Source organism: Acanthochromis polyacanthus, chromosome 17, assembly GCF_021347895.1.
Source record: "Acanthochromis polyacanthus isolate Apoly-LR-REF ecotype Palm Island chromosome 17, KAUST_Apoly_ChrSc, whole genome shotgun sequence".
Taxonomy (NCBI): Eukaryota; Metazoa; Chordata; class Actinopteri; family Pomacentridae; genus Acanthochromis; species Acanthochromis polyacanthus.
The window spans coordinates 12,748,922-12,761,437 of NC_067129.1; the positions used below are offsets into that span (position 1 = coordinate 12,748,922).

Sequence of the window (12,516 nt, forward strand, 5' to 3'; positions counted from 1 at the left end):
TTTGGTTTTAGTTTTTAAAAGTTAGACATACTCTATGTTTCTACATTAATGCGATTAGCAAATGGACTTGTGATTTAAAAAAAAAAAAAGATCTGGAATAATCTGGATATTTGAAAAACTACTGACCTGTTTTACCATTTGTTTGTTTTTTTTATTACTGCTGCTCACAAAACAGATAAAGTAACAATCCAAGCCTACAGCCAACCTCCTTGTACATCTCTTTTTTTTTCCCCCAATATCTCGGTCAGCTGTCACCGCTGATTCATGTAGACCCACACACAATAAACTACATCCACAGCACCTGAAAACAGGCTCAGGCTGCCTCCTTATTCCATCACAATATGTTGTTTTGGATGTGATTTGCAAAAATAGCACATTCTGGGATACAAGTATTAATTATTTTAATCTTTATTTTGTGTCAGCAATATGCACAATCCCTACAGGAACATGTATTTAAATGAAATTTAAGAAGGGAAAGAGGTGACAGGAGTCCAAACAAACTGCAGCAGGAAAATAACAGGAAGACACTGACCTCATTGAGGTGATGTAGCAAAAGGTCAAATATGAAAACTTGAAAAGGTCACACATGTTACTTTCCTGCACTCAAGAATCTGCATTTGGATAAAAGTGTGATTTCTTTTTTTTTTTTTGAAGCTGCTTTATTCCGCGACTTTCTTCTTATTTTGGATTAATTCACTGGCTCAGTCGAAACCGTCCGTCTGCCCCCGTTGCTCCTCAAGCTGTCACGGTGCTCGTATGTGTGAAACCATTTACTCATGTTTCCATATGACGCTCATTAAATCTGACATTTTGACTGGCTTGAATTTCGACCCTCTTGGCGTAACTGTTAGCCAACATGCGACGTTTGGTTGCGAACTTCACATATTTGGATGATCACTGGGGAACTTGGCAGGCAGATCCACTTATGTGGGTCATGAATAACTAACACGCTTTATGTAAATCCATCAAAAAAGCAGCTATGACGGCATTTTGTTTAGCCCGTAGGTGATAACTGGAGGATGTCCTTATCACCAGATGACTTGCTGCTAGTGTCAGATACTTGTCTTTGAACGTTTCTGCACACCAGTGACAACCTTAGATCTTTCGCTGCCTTGAATCCTCGAATCACTGCACGTTATCAAGTCCAGAACCACAGTTTGTCCTCATGGAACGGAGCTGATTTGGGTCTCTGGGATGGACAGTTTGTGTTTGGGCTGATTTTATGTAATCTGAGTAACATGTATTTTGTGCAGAAAAAAGGCATTGTTCGATCAACATTTCCTAATAAAGATCAGTCATTTTTAGCATGGCTTAGTGTAGCAATGCTAAAATTAAAAGTTGGCTCTTGGTCTTGGAAACACTCCTAAATAGATGCAATTTTAGTCCAGTGATGTGCTTGAAACGCAGGAAAAATTAGATCTGATGGGTGGCAGAGTCCATTATCCACAAAACAGGACAATATGTAACACAAACAAAGAAAGCTGAGAAAAAATAGGCTGTAGTTGATAGATTAGCTATCATCAATCATCACTGATTAATCTGTCAAATCAGTTTTTTTTTGTATTTATTAATGACTTTGTCTGTTAGATATAGTTAAAAATGCTCTTCACAGTTTTGCAAAGTTCCAAACAGACCTTTACATTTAAGATAAGATCAAACTTTGATGATTCATCAACAGAGAACTATAAATATTTTCACAGTTGGATACAAATGAGACATGGAAGGAGTAAGACAATAAACACAAATGTACAAAACATCAAATCCTAATGTTAGAACTTGCTACTAACAAGGCTTTGCTCATTTTAATTTATAAATAACAAACTAATTCATTACAAAAATAGCTTTAGATGAATTTTCAGGTGGTCCAAACATGGATTGATTCATGTATTACTTCAGCAATCGTGAAAAAATATTTTCATCTTTAGTGTTACATGAAAAAAGAAACAATACAATCTTTTTTCTTTTTTTTAAAGAAAGGGACAGTTCAATTCAAAAGCAATAATAAAAGTATCATCAGAGGATTTACTGCTGCAGCTTTATATGATATGACATTGAGACTGTGGTTGGTGCTGCTGGTTAACTACTGATACTCCCATCACTATAATACATCAGTTACTTCATGATATATGCACACTGTATGCTAACCTGCAGCATTATGGGCTCTTCTATATAAAATATTTCTGCAGCAGCTGCAGCTCTTCGTGCTACAATAACTAATGAGACTAAAGCTCACCTCTATAGGTAGCTCTGCTGCCACTCTGGACACAAACAGTTGATAGGACTTAATAAAAACCCTCCTGCAGTCACTTAACCGACAGCATAATTACAGTATTTTTCCCCTCCTCTCTAAGCAGACACTGAGCCTTAATGAGAGTGAAAATAAAGGCGGGTGGGGCTGGTTGCATCGCTCAATAGATTAATCATGCATGCCTAGTTTTTTGGCCACCAGCTCGTTTGGTGGGGAGAGAGGGCTGCCTCCCTCGTCCTCCCTATCAGCTATGGGTTCTTCTGGAAGATGGATGCTCTGGACCGTGTGTGTGTGCTTCACCGCTCTGCAGACTGGTGAGTGTTCCTGTCTGGTATCTAGAGGCAAAGATGGAAAGTTCTGGTAGTTTTGTTCAATGCAGTGGCTTCAGTTGGTTTGCAGAATCTGTAAAGCTACATCCACCCAAATCTCCTGAGTATCTGGCGAGATGTTTGATGAGCCTCACTGACAATTAGGAGCTTAATTAAATATGTTTTCCAGATGGAAGAGTGAATGTAGAACTTGTCAGGAGTGATGAGCTTCATCCAACAGTTGAGCTAACGAGGTTTATTTTTGCATTTACTGCTGTTATTTGACATTCTGTAAAGTGCAGCATTTTAATATTGCGCTTAGATTTAACAAAAGTGACATTTTGGGTCTTAATTTGAAGAACTCTCTACAGACTGACATTTCAGAAACTGGTGATCTGCACGGAGACAATTCTGTGGATTGACAGTAATGTTTCCAGAAACACATCCCAGTGAAGTGGACTGTTGTTCCGCTCGCTCTGTGATCGGTTTGGCTCACCCTCAGAGCTGTCAAGTGTGATTAACAACTAATATGCACACTGAATTCCCACACACACACAAACACACAAAAGGCCTAGGGATGGCGACGGAGGAGGAGGGAGGAAGGGAGGGATTCATTATTGCAGTAATGAAGGGGGAGAGGGAGGACCGGTGCAATCTGCACGACAACAGGCGAGCAGCTAGGAAAGTCAAAAAAGGAATATCACTAAAATATGAAGGAGTTTGGGAAATAACCCCTCACATTGTTTGTCCTCTCCCACCATTTCTAACTGACTCAGCTGCACTCAGAGTGGCCATGAGGGAATCCAGCATGGAGGTGGTTCAAGGGGATTTTGCCATCCTGCCTTGCTCCTTCTTCACCTCCACCTCCACCCGCCTCTCCAGACTCAACATCATCTGGACTCTGGCTCCTTTTCCAGTCCAGAAACCCCAATACAGGTCTGAACTCCCCCACCACACACACACACACACACACACTGCCAGTCTGCAGCCTTGTTTAGATCAGATTAATACTCGACATTTTGTGAGCTGCATGCAAAGGTTGTGCAGCTCTCCCTCTGTGATAGACACTGTCTGCACCCCTGCTGTCTTTTAATGTGGACCTGAGTCATACTCGCTCAAATGATTGGATTACGCAGCGGGTGTCGACTCTTTTCTGAGCCAAGACCATCCGGTTTTACCCGCCGTGCACCTGCAACCTGGAATAACATGCAGAACAATGTGATGCTGGACTTATCTGTAGGGCAGCTCAGGTCTTCAGGTTTTTAATTCATTTCACCTCCAGCTGTTCTTGTTTTAGTAGATTCATTTGTTTTCTAATTAAATGTTTCCCATTTGTGTGTGTGTGTGTGCATCTTTAATTGTTTTCTCATGTCTCAGCATAATAATATTTCAGTTTAAATAAAGGTTTAATGAGTAAATGAGGATATTTCAGGTGTATATGAAATATTTCAATGTCATTTCATTGGGTGTATAATCTGATTTAAAAAACAATGTTCTGAAAAACTGAGCTAAAAATGTCCTTTTGTGAATTTTCAAATCTTCCAGGTGATTGTGTACGACCATGGACAGGTGATTGAGGACCCCTCCCTCACTGGCAGGGTGGGTTTTACAGGTACTATAAAAACTGACGCCTTTGCTTCTTAACACTGATGTTTAATATCTTTCCTTTTCCAGCTATAAATATAATTCCAAATAGAAGCTTAAAAACTCAACTATTTCTTGTGAACCAACTGCAGGTATTCCCCTGAGTGCAGATATCGTCCTGAATGACACACGAGTGTCAGATGCTGGTATTTACCGCTGCATGGTCAACAACCCACCAGAGACTGCAGATCCTGGTATAGGAGAGCTGGCGCTGACTGTTCTGGGTAAGTCTGACACATGTCGTCCAATTCTTCTACAGCAGGGGTGAGAAACATGCGGCCCTCCTGAAGGGTCCAATCCGGCCCTCAAAGTGTAAAATTACAGAGAAGACATTAACTGCAGATTGTCAATTTGTAAAACTGTAAATTTAAAATAATTTCTCGACCATGACAAGTTGTTTTGATCATAAAACAAAATACTAGATTTCTCATTGTTCTTTTGTCATTGTGTGTCTCATTTTTGGAATATTTTGTCTTGTTTTTTTGTCTGGCTTGTCGTTCGTCTCATGTTTTTGTTATTTTGTTTGTCGTTTTTGGACATTTTTGTGATATCCCGTCTTTTTTTTTTATTAATAAAGGATTGTTTACTTAGTAAATAATTATGGAATTCGTAAAGACACGGTCATAATGAACATAAAAAAATTTTTTAAAAATAAAAATGCAAGATATATCCATGGACTTCAAAAGACCCTCAGTTATATATTAACTATAATGATAAACTGAGGCATATTGTTGCTGAAATTGAGCTTATTTTTCTTTAAAAAATCAGTTTTTTCACAATGTTTTGCAAAAGGATAATTCCTCAAATGTGAAAATCTTCAGAATGTACCTTTTTGCCCTGAAACAAAGGAAAGATTTGGAGTTGTGGTTATTTATAGGTTATTAGGCTGTGATTTTACTGGTAAATCTGGCTGAATGTGGCCCCTGAACTAAAATGAGTTTGACACCCCTGCTCTACTGTACCTGAACATTTGAAGCAGCCATTATAATCATTAACTATAATGTCATTTAGGCAGCATTTATGTCTTTTTCTAGTCTGATGTTCATAGTGTTTGTTTCCCCAACACATCTGCTACTACCAGGGTGCAGTTTTAGTAGAGCACATTGACAGGATACACAGGTTGTGAAATTTGAGCCACACACAGTGGCTTTAATCACAGAAATCCAGTGTATCGTCATGGCTTTGGTGACATTTCCTTTAAAGCCTTCATAAGGTTGACATTTTGCTCGTGAGTGAGCTGTTGAATAGATTTCCGTAGTTCGCCTCATAATGAATTCTGCTGTGATAAATCAACTCTAGTGTGTATCATCAGGTAAAAACTGGAATTCTATTGAGGAAGTGCATTGATCTGCACACTGTAAATATATAAAAACACTTTTATTATTATTTGGATTTGCTGCTCTTGCTCTTTATTTGGTGCGTAACACTTGCCTCTTATTCATCTTGTAACTCTTACTGTTCATTGCCTCACACGCTTTCCTTTTAATCTTTTATCCTTCTTTAAAAATGTTTTATTTATCAGTAAACACCAAGTGACGGTCCTTGTATGTGAAAGAAGACTTGGCAAAAACAGTCATTCTGATTCAGTGAAGGAATTATCTCATAATTCTACTGTGAGACAAAATCTCACAATTCCAGCAGAAAAAAAATGGATTTGGGAGGGTTGTGGTAATTTGTTTTACTGTTCGTGGTTCCCATTTGTAAAAGATTTGTCTGTATTCCAGAAGGGAGGTGCAGCAGGCGAGACAAGAGGCAAAGATACTACAGCTGGTGGAAGGAACGAAAGCACGCATGTGGTGTTAGTTTTTAGTTAGAAATGTTGTCAAAACTGAAAACGCAGACACGATAGTTGTTGCTTTCTACAGCATCACTACCTCTGATATTCATATACTTTTATAAACCCTTCTTTACAAATGATTCTTATGTTGTCAAGTCTCAAGAAATTCAGTGATGACAGACACAATTATAGAAAACAAAAAGGAGATTTGGTAGGTAATTCAGTCTGTGCAATTTTCAAAAATGCAACAACAAATACATGCTTTTTTTTAAGAAATAAAAAGAAGTTCTCGATGTGTAGGCCACACTGTCAGTCAACATTGTATTATCTGTGTCTTATCTGCTCACACAGGTGGAAACTCCAGGTTTGAAGTAAAATTTTCCACAACACTTAAATGTATTCACATTTCATAGCAATATTTATTTAACTACTCAAACCAGGAGGAAATGAAAATAAATTCAATCTGGTAGCACCATAGTACTCGTACTCTCACAAAGAGGTGATTGATAACCATCAAAAACCTGCAAAACTAATGACATCCCATCAGTCTAAGCTGTCCCTTTGTGCTCTTGTTTTAGCTCCGTTAGTCTCATTAGCAATTCGCTGATGCAATTCGGTTGGTTTTACAGTTAAACACTCCCACAAAAATACCAATTCAAAACTGCAACCAAAAACACTGATGGTCTGAAATGGAGAGGAGGAATTCGCTGTCAAATGAAATCTGTCTCAGTGTGAAGTTTGAATTTTGAGTCCTCCTGAGGGCCTGTTAGCAATCCAGACAGTGACAGTTTTTATACAGACCATCTGTCCAGTCACATTTGCTTGCAGATGCCACCGACTGAAAAATATTCGGAGTGCTCGCAGAGAAGTATGTCTGGTTTCGCAATAAACCCGTGGATTATTTGTGCAGCGCCGCCGTCGCTGCCTGTGTGCCAGTGGGACGGAGACATTGATATGGGAGGAAGTGTCAGGCTGTCGTGCTCGGTGGCGGAGGGCATCCCCACGCCAGAGATCCGCTGGGATAAACTGAATCCGGAGGAAATCTCGCTTCCCATCAACATGGATGGTCAGTGCCTCACACAAACACTCAATGCTCCTGTACGTTACGGTGAGATGCAAAGTTAAGAGGTGTAAATGTAGACAATTTGAGCGGTTGTAATTTTATACAGTGAGCCAAAATAAGCAGAAGTCACAGAGGTTTTGCTGCAGGAAAAAAAACACAAAGGAATAATATCTCAGGTTGAACATTTATTTACTCTCCTGTTGTCCTCATTTACGGACACCAAAAATATTGTTTCCTTTTCTGAAAAAAAAAATCCAAAAATTCAGCAAAAAAAAAAAAAAATCCCCAAAATTTCGGGAAATTTGCAAAACCTTCAGGAAGAAAATTCCAATAATTTCTTAAAAGTTTCCCTTACAATTATTCTTTTAAAAAATATGCCAAATTTTGGAAGAAAAGTCTTGTAAATATTTTCAAAAAATGAGTAAAAACATCTGAAGTGATTACATATATATCAGTAAAACTTCTATTTTCTTAAGAACATTGACAAAAAAAATCAACCAAAATCCAGCGGGATTTTGGTTGATTTTTTGTCAATGTTCTTAAGAAACATTTTTAACATTTCTTTTTTTTCCACCAAAAAAATTTCAAAAATTTCCCAAAAATGTTGAAAATGTGAACATCAGAAGTTTCACTGTGAAAATACATTGTTTCCCCCACATTTTTAAACTTTAAAAAGGGTCAATTTGACCCGCAGGACAACATGAGGGTTAATTATGTGTACTTTTATTGTGTATTATTTTCAATTATGTATACTCAGTGATTCTATCTATCTATCTGTCTGTCTGTCTGTCTATGCCTGCTTAAGATGAAAGATAGTAGCAGAAAGCAGTAAAGGCAGTGTCTGCTAACTGATTCTAAAATGACATCTAGCTTGAATTTAACAGAGCAAATAAAACAGGGTTGGGTGTTATGACTGTACTTTGCTCCAGTAGCAGATTCAATGCTTATAAAAACTATTCAGCCTGTCGTTGACTTTTCATTCCAGGCAATAAAGTATGAAGAGAAATCAAGAGGGATGTTGAGAACATGAGTGTTTTAAAACGACTGTGCCGAGAATGTGGTTAAAAGGGCACTCTGAGACGAGTTCACTATTGCAATTCCATACGTTTTATTTTGAAAATAATGGTTAAAACCAAATCGGCAGAAGCCAGAGCAGATGAGTTGGGTTGAGCTAAAAAATGCTGGAGTGGTGTGAAGTGGGAGCAGGTTTTTTTTTTTTTTAGATAGATCTGATTCTGAAAGTCACAGTTGGAGCACTTTTATAGCTTGGATTCACTCGGCCCAACTTTCACGGCTCAGATACCAGTCCTAAAGTGCTACAAGTATCTGATTCTTTGATATAAAGTCAAAGCTTACACATTTTGGTGGGAGAAATTAGCTACAACTTCCAAAGTAACTGAAGTCATGTGTGTGTGAGCTGTAAGAAGACATCATGACTGTTCTCCTCAGTATTTCAGTATCACTATATTGTGTCCTTTGTCTCCTCTCTTCAGGGGATCTGTCTGGCTCCGTCCAGATTGTCAACGTTTCCTCTCAGACGTCTGGTCTGTACCGCTGCTCTGCGCTAACGTCCTGGGAACAGAGAACTGCTACGTCAACTTGTCCATCTACAGCCGTGAGTTCCTCTGAGTTCATCCACCTGAATGGCTTTCTTTTCTCCACACCTTTATGATAACTGCGTTGTGTTTCTGTGCAGCTCCAGACAGTTCCTCGGGCATCCTGCAGGGTGTGCTGCTGACCTTGTCCATGAGTTTGGTTCTGCTGGCGCTGCTGGTCCTGATTCTGTGGCTCCATCGGACGGGGCAGGACGGCAGGTGGAAGGAGGGCAAAGGAGAAGAGGAGGAGTGTTACAACGAGATCCGCTACACCCCGTCTCTGATGAAGCGCTCCTTTGTTTAATTTCTCAGCATTTGGAATTTTTTTAAAAAAGATGCTCCCACCCAGGTATCAGACGAAAAGACTTCAGGACTTTTTAGATCTTTCTAGACGATGGATTTTTGCAGCCCAGCCGGTGTTCTCTGCATACTACTGTGTAGCTGTACAGCATGACACATTTGGAAATAAATGCCCATATTCTGAGAAGTGTGGTATTTTATTTACAAGAAAGATCACAGTTTTACTGCCTGAGCTTTTCTTCAGATTCCTTAAAACCAGTCTTTAAATATACATGATGACCACATGTCACGGAGGATCCTTTCATTTTAACCAAGCACAAAAAATACACGGAAAAGCAAGCCACCGTCTTAACTTTTAATCAGCACTAGAGCAGGGGCGGATCCAGATTAATTTTAGTGGGGGGGCACAGGGGGGTACAGCAGATATTTTGGGGGGCCACCGAAAAGTTGTAAGAAAAAATGAAAGCTGCTACTGACCTCTCGCTTTTACAAAGTATTTTCATGTTGTTGTTTTTTGGCTCTTTAACCAATAGGAAAGCTGTATATGACCTTTTCATTTTGGACTGTTAATATTCAAATTATGATGGACTGGTTTCCTTGTTTATGTGAATTACAACATCATCAGCTGCAGCATCTGCCTGTTATGTAAAACTGGTAAGCTCAACGACAGAATCCTGAGGGCAATTAAATGACAAATATTGTGCAAGAACAGCACTATGTACAACCCTGTCAATTTCCATTTCTTAGAATGTTTACTGACAATTATCACACATAAATTAAGAAATAATATTCTGTACTTTTAGCAACTAGTTCTCAGCTGTATACCATAAACATCATAGGGTTCTGTATACTAATCAGCCTAAATCAAAATGAGTACTACCCAGTACACAGTGAACAACAACAATCTGTACCCTTGATCTGTGGTAAAATAATCTGAAATGTCTGTGCAGTAATGTAAATTTAAAATACAATAAGAAACACTCTATACATTTAACAGTAATCCTGAGAACAATAATAAGCAGTAACAATACTCCATATTCTTAAGTCATTTAATAGTGCACAGATCAGCAAACATCATAGTGTTCTACACAGAAATCATAAAAGCTGCTCTCAATAATCTTTCACAGTGAGCAGATGTTCTTGTGTTGCAGGTCCATGGTCCAGACATGGCCATCGAACAGGCCGGGGGGGTCTGGCACCGTGGACTTCCTAGAGCACCTCCTCTTTTTGCATTCTTCATATGGGATGGAAATAAAGTAACGTTGGTTTAGCATGTCGATCAAAGGCCTGTAGGTGTGAAGCAGGAAGTCCTCCACAATGAGGATGTGAGTCTCCTGCTCCTCCTTGTGGTCGGACTTCAGGACGATCTCTGTGTCCAGGGTGTTCTTAAAGCCTTGAGAATGTCTCAAACTTCACCAGGTTCTCCAGTCATGCGTAGATCGTACTCATCATGGCGTCCATGTCCACGCTCCTTAGCGACCTAGACAGCCGGTCGTAACGTTTTTGAGCAACACACTTCACTAAGCCAGGCTGCACAGTGGTTAGCACTTTCGCCTTGCAGCAAGAAGATCCCTAGTTCGATTCCTGGGGTGTGCCTGGGATCTTTCTGCATGGAGTTTGCATGTTCTCCCTGTGCATGTGTGGGTTTTCTCCAGGTACTCCAGCTTCCACCCCCAGTCCAAAAATATGCTGAGGTTAATTGGATACTCTAAATTGCCCGTAGGTGTGAATGTGAGTGTGATTGTGTGTCTGTATATGTAGCCCTGCAACAGACTGGCGACCTGTCCAGGGTGTCCCCTGCCTTCGCCCGAGTCAGCTGGATAGGCTCCAGCACCCCCTGCGACCCTAATGAGGATGAAGCGGTGTATAGAGAATGGATGGATGGACTTCACTCAGCCAGCCCTCTGGACTTCCAGTAAGCTGTGTTCCTATTGGCTGTCCAGGTGGCTGCTTGGTGTTATCAGAAACACCTGAGCAGCTCAGTGTCTTCCTGCTTTATGTCTGCAGTCAAACATTTCCTCTGCTTCTCTTCACTGGAGTGGGTTTGGTTCCGTTGCTTTAGTTTGTTCTTTAGGCGTTGGCTTGCAGCTTCCAGCAGTAAAATCGACTTTAATGTGTATCTTTGGTGTGTTTAGGGCTTTGTACTGGATAGTTGTCTTGGTAAATGTGGTTCTTTAGCCACAGTTAGATTTAAGAGTTTGTTTCATTTTTAAGGTTGGGGTTAAAATCTTGACTTAAAAAAGATTATATCAAAGGAAAAAAAAAACATTAATACAATAAGACTTTGAAAAGAAAATTAAACATTAAATACAATTAAATTATGTTTGAGAAATTGTTTAATTAGACAATTAAACGAAGATAAAAATGTAATTATGAAATTAAACAAAATATAAGAAAAATATTAAACATTAAAGATGAAATATTTTAGATAATTAAACATTAAAAAATACAATTAAAAAAGAAGAACATTTAAACATTTAAAACAAAACATTTAATGAGATTATTAAACCTTTAAAAAGACATTTAATTTAAAAAATTTAATGTTTAATTAGAAAATTAAATCTTAGACAATAAAACTTAAAATAGGAATTAAAGATAAAAAACAGAAAATTAAACATTAAAAGGTGGTAAAACATTTAAAAAGGAAAACCAAAAAGATTTAATTTAAAATATAAACATTGGGAAAGAAAAGGAAATTTTTTCAAACAAGCCGATAAAACGTTTGAAAAAACAACAATTAAACATTAAAAAGACAAAACATTTCAAAATCAAATCAGACATTAGAAAAGAATAAAAGGTGAGAAAAGAGCAAAACTAAACTTTTAAGAAGAATCAAACTGAAGACAAAATATTTGAAAAGACACCAGTTAGACTTTAGAAGATCAAATTAAACAGAAGAGACAAACGATCAAAAAGAGCAAAAAACAGATAAAGGTCTTAAAGCGTTTTCTGTCTGAAATGAAAACATCAAGTTGTTTCTTCAAACATTTCCTCTTTCTATGATCTTGGTTTGATTGTGGACAGATTTACTAAGAACTCATTTCAGAAAACTGCTTTCCAGATAAAGTCTACTAGTAGTTGAAGGCATCGATCAAACTAATGTTACCTTCTGATCTCCACAAACTTTACTGTTCAGTGAAGAGAATCAAAGTTTGTTCAGGATTTCTAAAAAACCCCACAGGTGAAGGTCTGAGAAGAACTCAGATGGATGATCTAAATGTGAAATCAAGACTCATGGTCACAAGTTTAAAGGCTTCTGTTAAACCACAAAGTTCAAACTAACAGAGAACTGCTGAGAAGCTTTAAAGATTTCAGCCCTCAGACTGTCTAAAGGTTCAAACTAACAGAGATCTAATGTTGGACTTAGAAAATTTCAGCCCTCAGACTGTGTGAAAGCTCAGATCCTGAGGACTTGGGAGGTCTCGAGGCTTTGGAAAGTCTTAGATCTAAGGGTTCAACCCTCCAGCACAAAGGCTGAAGTCCAACCTCCTGAGAAAAACGGTCGAGATGAGACTTGACTTAAAAAAAAAACTCAAAAATGACAAAAAGTAGATGATAAATGCGCAAAAAAAGAAGAATTA

The 12,516-nt window shown here is 38.5% G+C and overlaps 1 pseudogene; it reads left to right on the forward strand.

The window, feature by feature from the left end:
• The first annotated feature begins 128 nt into the window (after window positions 1-128).
• On the forward strand, window positions 129-9,122 carry LOC110948795 (immunoglobulin superfamily member 11-like; annotated as a pseudogene).
• The last annotated feature ends 3,394 nt before the right edge of the window (window positions 9,123-12,516 follow it).